We start from the raw sequence: 7044 nt of genomic DNA, 5'->3' as shown, positions 1-7044 counted from the left end.
TGATACAGACAGACAGACAGATCTCAGACAGACCCAACACAATGATGTACGAGGAACATAAATCTCATCCGCTTTAGGAGCGAGGGAGGGAGAAAGATGGATAGATACATAGAGAGAGGCAGAGAGGGTGCAAGATGGAGGGAGGCATAGGGAGAGAGGAAGTGGGAAAGAGTGTGTGTGAGTGAGAGAAAGAGAGAAGAGAGGGAGAAAGAGAGAAGAGAGGGGAGAAAGAGAGAAGAGAGGGAGAAAGAGAGAAGAGGGGAGAAAGAGAGAAGAGAGGGGAGAAAGAGAGAATAGAGGGGAGAAAGAGAGAAGAGAGGGGAGAAAGAGAGAAGAGAGGGGAGAAGAGAGAGAAGAGAGGGGAGAAGAGAGGGAGAAGAGAGAAGAGAGGGGAGAAAGAGAGAAGAGAGGGGAGAAAGAGAGAAGAGAGGGGAGAAAGAGAGAAGAGAGGGGAGAAGAGAGGGAGAAGAGAGAGGAGAAAGAGAGAGAGGAGCCTAGACTGCTCTGAGTGATTTATTTAGGGCCGTGTTAGGAACTCTGACAGTTCAATTTGAACCCTGCCTAGGAACCTGGCGTTGGGCAGAAAATAGGAAGGATTAATGTTGCTGATGAGCTAAATACAAAACCTCCAGTGTGTGGAACAGCAACATGAATGGAACAGGATAAATAATGGTAAACAACCCTGCTATGCACCTCACCTAACCTGAGTAACCTTTGACCGGCAGGGAAGGGTTTGGACCTAAACAGCTGTTGTAGAGATGCCACTGTGGTAGGCCTACTGTGTCTCGTACGTCTATTGCCTTGTGAATGTAACACAGTGAATATAACTCCATTTCATTGTGTCCCTCCCTCTCCGCCTCCTGCTGCTCCTCCTGCTCGTCCACACACAGAGGCACACACCATGAGGTGTCCTGTCAGGTGGAATCACCTCACCCTGAACGAGGCATGACAGTGCAGTAGAGTGTTACCCAGCGGAGACATGGATAGACAGTTATTCTTCAGTGTTGCAGCAGCCGCTGTCTTTGGTTTTCGCCTGCTGTGAACCCCTACCCCCTACAGAGAGAAGAGAACCTCCTCCAGAGAAAGGGGGTGATAGAGAAAGCATGTGTTCTTGTCAGATGCAGCTTATCACTCACCAGTGACGTCCCCATTCTGTCTATGTAAACTCAACCATCACAGAGAGATCTCAGAGGCACACACACACATAGTAATAGCAATAGTTCTACGACTTTGTTTGTCATTAGCTATGGTCGGAAACCCCCAGACACACACACACACACACAGACAGACAGACAGACAGACAGACAGACAGACAGACAGACAGACAGACAGACAGACAGACAGATTTCTGAATGCTGATTGGCTGACAGCCATGGTACAATTTGCACAAAAAAAATCTAAAAACCTGTTTTCACTTTATCACTATGGGGTATTGTGATGTCATTATGGGGTATTGTGATGTCATTATGGGGTATTGTGATGTCATTATGGGGTATTGTGTGTAGATTGATGGGGAAAACATTTAATTTAATCAATTTTAGGATAAGGCTGTAACGTAAAAAAAAAAGGGGATAAAGGGAAGGGGTCTGAATACTTTCCAAATACACTGTATATCAGAACGTATACCACGGGTATGACAAAACATTAAAAATGTTCATGCTCTAATTACGTTGGTAACCAGTTTATAATAGCAATAAGGCACCGTGGTATATATGGCCAATATACAACGGCTAAGGGCTGTGTCCGGGCACTCTGTGTCGTGGAGTGCACAAGAACAGCCCTTAGCCACAGTATGTGGGTCACATACCACACCTCCTCGGGTCTTATTGCTTAAATATACAGTACCTGTCAAACGTTTGGACACACCTACTCATTCCAGCTTTTTTTTAAATAAAAAAAACAAAACTATTTTCTACATTATAGAATAATAGTGAACACATTCAAACTATTAAATAACTCATATGGAATCATGTAGTAACCAAAAAAGTGTTAAACAAATCAAAGTCACGTGGAATGCATTTCAATTAACAGGTGTGCCTTGTTAAATGTTTATTTGTGGAATCTCTTTCCTTCTCTATGCATTTGAGCCAATCAGGTAGGGGTAGTATACAAAAGATAGCCCTATTTGGTAAAAGACCAAGCCCATAGTATGGCCAAAACAGCTCAAATAAGCAAAGAGAATCAACAGTCCATCATTACTTTAAGATATTAGGGTCAGTCAACACAGAACATTTCAAGAACTTTGAAAGTTTCTTCAGGTGCAGTCGCAAAAACCATCAAGTGCTATGAGGAAACTGTCTCTCATGAGGACCGCCACAGGATAGGAAGACCCAGAGTTACCTCTGCTGCAGAGGATAAGTTCATTAGAGTTACCAGCCTCAAATAAATGCTTCACAGAGTTCAAATAACAGACACATCTCAACATCAACTGTTCAGAGGAGACTGAGTGAATCAGGCCTTCATGGTTGAATTGCTGCAAAGAAACCACTACTAAAGGACACCAATAAGAAGAAGTGACTTGTTTGGGCCAAGAAACATGAGCAATGGACATTAGATCGGTGGAAATCTGTCCCTTGGTCTGATGAGTCCAAATTTTGAGATTTTTGGTTCCAACCGCTGTGTCTTTGTGAGACACAGAGTAGGTGAATAGATGATCTCTGCATGTGTGGTTCCCACCGTGAAGCATGGAGGAGGAGGTGTTATGGTGTAGGGGTGCTTTGCTGGCATACTTAACCAGCATGGCTACTACAGCATTCTGCAGCGATACACCAACCCATCTGGTTTGGGCTTAGTGGGACTGTCAATTGTTCTTCAACAGGACAATGACCCAAAACCCACCTCCAGGCTGTGTAAGGGCTATTTGGCCAAGAAGGAGAGTGATGGAGTGCTGCGTCAGATGACCTGGCCTTCACAACCATCCAACCTCAACCAAATTGAGATGGTTTGTGATGAGTCAGACCGCAGAGTGAAGGAAAAGCAGCCAAAAAGTGCTCAGCATACTTTATGTGGGAACTCCAAGACCGTTGGAAAAGCATTCCAGGTGATGCTGGTTGAGAGAATGCCAAGAGTGTGCAAAGCTGTCATCAAGGCAAAGGGTGGCTATTTGAAGAATCTCAAATATAAAATATATTTTGATTTTGTTTAACACTTTTTTGGTTACTTGTTGAAGACAATTTGCTGTTTAAAAAGGTTCTGATATGTGATTCTAGAGATCGGCACACTGTTACAGCATTAAAATATCCTCTAGTTTAATACAATCAAGAGAGGATAGCTGTTCAGTAGAGGACATAGTACCAACATAAATGTGTTCACTGTATGTCATTTTGTGGTCAACTATAATAAAATAATGTATCATTAATCATATGGTAAAAGTGACACGAGCCTACCAGGCTCTCTTGCTCTCTTCGAGGCAAGTAAACGCTGAAACATGCATGAGAGCACCAGCTGTTCCGGGCGACTGTGTGATTGTGCTCTCCGCAGCCGATGTAAGTGAGACCTTTAAACAGGTCAATATTCACAAGGTCGCAGGGCCAGACGGATTACCAGGATGGGTACTCCGAGCATGCGCTGACCAACTGGCAAGTGTCTTCATTGATATTTTCAACATACCCCTGTCTGAGTCTGTAATACCAACATGTTTCAAGCAGACCACCATAGTCCCTGTGCCCAAGGACATTATGGAAACCTGCCTACATGACTATTGACCCGTAGCACTCACGTCTGTATCCATTAAATGCTTTGAAAGGCTGGTCGTGGCTCACATCAACACTATTATCCCAGAAACCCTAAACCCACTCCAATTTCCATACCGCCCCAAAAGATCCACAGATGTATTATATATTGCACTCCACACTGCCCTTTCACACCTGGACAAAAGGAACACCGACGTGAGAATCCTATTCATTGACTAAAGCTCAGCATTCAACACCATAGTGCCCTCTAAGCTCATCACTAAGCTAAGGACCCTGGGACTAAACACCTCCCTCTGCAATTGGATCCTGGTCTTCCTGAAGGGCCGCCCCCAGGTGGTAAGGGTAGGTAACAACACATCCGCCACGCTGATCCTCAACACCGGGGCCCTTAAGGGGTGCGTGCTAAGTTGGGGACTTACTGTAAATCCTTAGTCCCCTCCTGTACTCCCTGTTCACTCATGACTGCATGGCCAGGCACGACTTCAACACCATCATTAAGTTTGCTGATGACAACAGTGGTAGGCCTGATCACCGACAACGATGAGACAGCCTATAGGGAGGTCAGATACCTGACCGTGTGGTGCAAGGACAACAACCTCTCCCTCAACATAATCAATACAAAGGAGATGATTGTGGACTACTGGAAAAAGAGGACTAAGCACGCCCCCATTCCCATCAACGGGGCTGTAGTGGAGCAGGTTGAGAGCTTCAAGTATCACCAACAAACTAACATGGTCCAAGCACACCAAGTCTAGGTCCAAGAGGCTTCTAAACAGATTCTACCCCCAAGCCATAAGACTCCTGAACATCTAATCAAATGACTTAAAGTCTTCAATTCATTTAAAGTCTTCAATTCAGTTAAAGTCTTCAATTCATTTAAAGTCTTCAATTCAGTTAAAGTCTTCAGTTCAGTTAAAGTCTTCAATTCAGTTAAATTCTTCAGTTCAGTTAAAGTCTTCAGTTCAGTTAAAGTCTTCAATTCAGTTAAAGTCTTCAGTTCAGTTAAAGTCTTCAATTCAGTTAAATTCTTCAGTTCAGTTAAAGTCTTCAGTTCAGTTAAAGTCTTCAATTCAGTTAAATTCTTCAGTTCAGTTAAAGTCTTCAGTTCAGTTAAAGTCTTCAGTTCAGTTAAAGTCTTCAATTCAGTTAAATTCTTCAATTCAGTTAAATTCTTCAGTTCAGTTAAAGTCTTCAATTCAGTTAAATTCTTCAATTCAGTTAAATTCTTCAGTTCAGTTAAAGTCTTCAATTCTGTGAAAGTCTTCAGTTCAGTTAAAGTCTTCAATTCAGTTAAAGTCTTCAGTTCAGTTAAAGTCTTCAGTTCAGTTAAAGTCTTCAGTTCAGTTAAAGTCTTCAGTTCAGTTATTAACCCCTAAAAGTCTAAGCAGTTGGCTTGGGGGTTCCACTAAGCTGACAATTGGAATTGTTTACCATGGATCATTTAGCTATTTGATTTAGAATGTTAGGACCCCTGTAGGTATATATAAAAAAGATGCACAAATTATTTGATACAATATTGAATTTGGTCTTTACTACTATAGCCCATAGAAACGCATTGAATAACATAGTGCTAGAGGCGTCACTACAGACCATGGTTTGATTCCAGGCTGTATCACAACCGGCCTTGATTGTATCACAACCAGCCTTGACAGTCCCATAGGGCTGTGCAGAATTGGCCCTAGCGTCGTCCAGGTTAGGGTTTGGACAAGGTAGGCCGCCATTGTAAATAAGAATTTGTTTTTTAATGACTTGCCTAGTTAAATAAAAGTTAAATACATTTTTTTAAATAATATTATTATTATTTATTTTTTTAAATGTATCATAAAGTGTCTGTCCAATATTTAGAGGATATAAGAAAGCTCAGGGTATATACCCCAAACATTAGGAGCACCTTCCTAGTATTGAGTTGCATCCCCCCTTTGCACCAAGGTGTCAAAAAGTTCCACAGGGATGCCGGCCCATGTTGACTCCAATGCTTCCCACAGTTGTGTCTAGATGGCTGGATGTCCTTTGGCTGGTGGTTGACTCCAATGCTTCCCACAGTTGTGTCAAGATGGCTGGATGTCCTTTGGGTGGTGGACCATTCTTGATACACACAGGAAACTGTTGAGTGTGAAAAACCCAGCAACATTGCAATTGTTGACACAAACTGGCGTGCCTGGAACCTTCTACCATAGCCCGTTCAAAGGCACTGAAATCATTTGTCTTGCCCATTCACCCTCTTAATGGCACACATACACAATCCATGTCTCAATTGTCGCAAGCCTTAAAAATCCTTCTCCTGTCTCATTCCCTTCATCTACAATGATTGAAGTGGATTTAACAAGTGACATCAATAAGGGATCATAGCTTTCACCTGGAGTCAGCTGGTCAGTCTATGTAATGTAAAGAGCAGGTATGCTTAATGTTTTGTATACTCAGTGTATATAAGTGTATATATATTTTGGATACATATTTAACTCCTTTAACCCCTTGTATTACTAAACTAATTCCATACTTCCCTAAAATGTTTTATGCAGTACCAGGTTACCTTCAGACGAGTCGCGTGACACTTGTGGGAAACACCATTGTGTTTGTGAGAGTCTCCCCTTTCCATAGTGGGGTCAGTTTTTAGCCCAAACAGTTTTTAGCCCAAATGATTCGGATGCTTCAGACAGAAATTGGCACCTCGATGGTACCGACTTCAGACTAGTCCAAAGACGCTTGTGGGGGTCATGGAGCAAAATGGAGAACACCATCGTGTTCGTGAGAGTCATATTAGTTTGTAAACCATTCAGACACTACAGACTTCAGACTCTAAGTACGATTTTCAGGATGTCTCCTGGTCTGACAAACAACGCTGTAGCTCCGAGGCCCGACATAGACGGATACAGTGGATTGAGACACAGCCCATACAAAAACATATCTATCGTTTAAACAGATTTTGATGGGGATTTTAATTTATTTTGTTAATTAGATAATAATATTAAAATTGTAAAAATAAAGAAAAACCCTTGAATGAGTAGGTGTTCGAAAATGTTAGACCGGTAATGTATACTGTTGAATAGAGATACCATAGTGTTTAAGTGTGATGGGTCCTTCTACACAAACACATATACTGTTGAATAGAGATACCATAGTGTTTAAGTGTGATGGGTCCTTCTACACAAACACATATACTGTTGAATAGAGATAATATAGTGTTTAAGTGTGATGGGTCCTTCTACACAAACACATATACTGTTGAATAGAGATAACATAGTGTTTAAGTGTGATGGGTCCTTCTACACAAACACATATACTGTTGGATAGAAATAACAATGTTTAGATGAGTACTCATACACACGACTCAAGGTATTTCTCAAGGCTGTAT

Source organism: Oncorhynchus nerka, linkage group LG6 (assembly GCF_034236695.1).
Source record: "Oncorhynchus nerka isolate Pitt River linkage group LG6, Oner_Uvic_2.0, whole genome shotgun sequence".
NCBI classification, from domain to species: domain Eukaryota; kingdom Metazoa; phylum Chordata; class Actinopteri; order Salmoniformes; family Salmonidae; genus Oncorhynchus; species Oncorhynchus nerka.
This window is presented reverse-complemented; position numbering follows the sequence as displayed.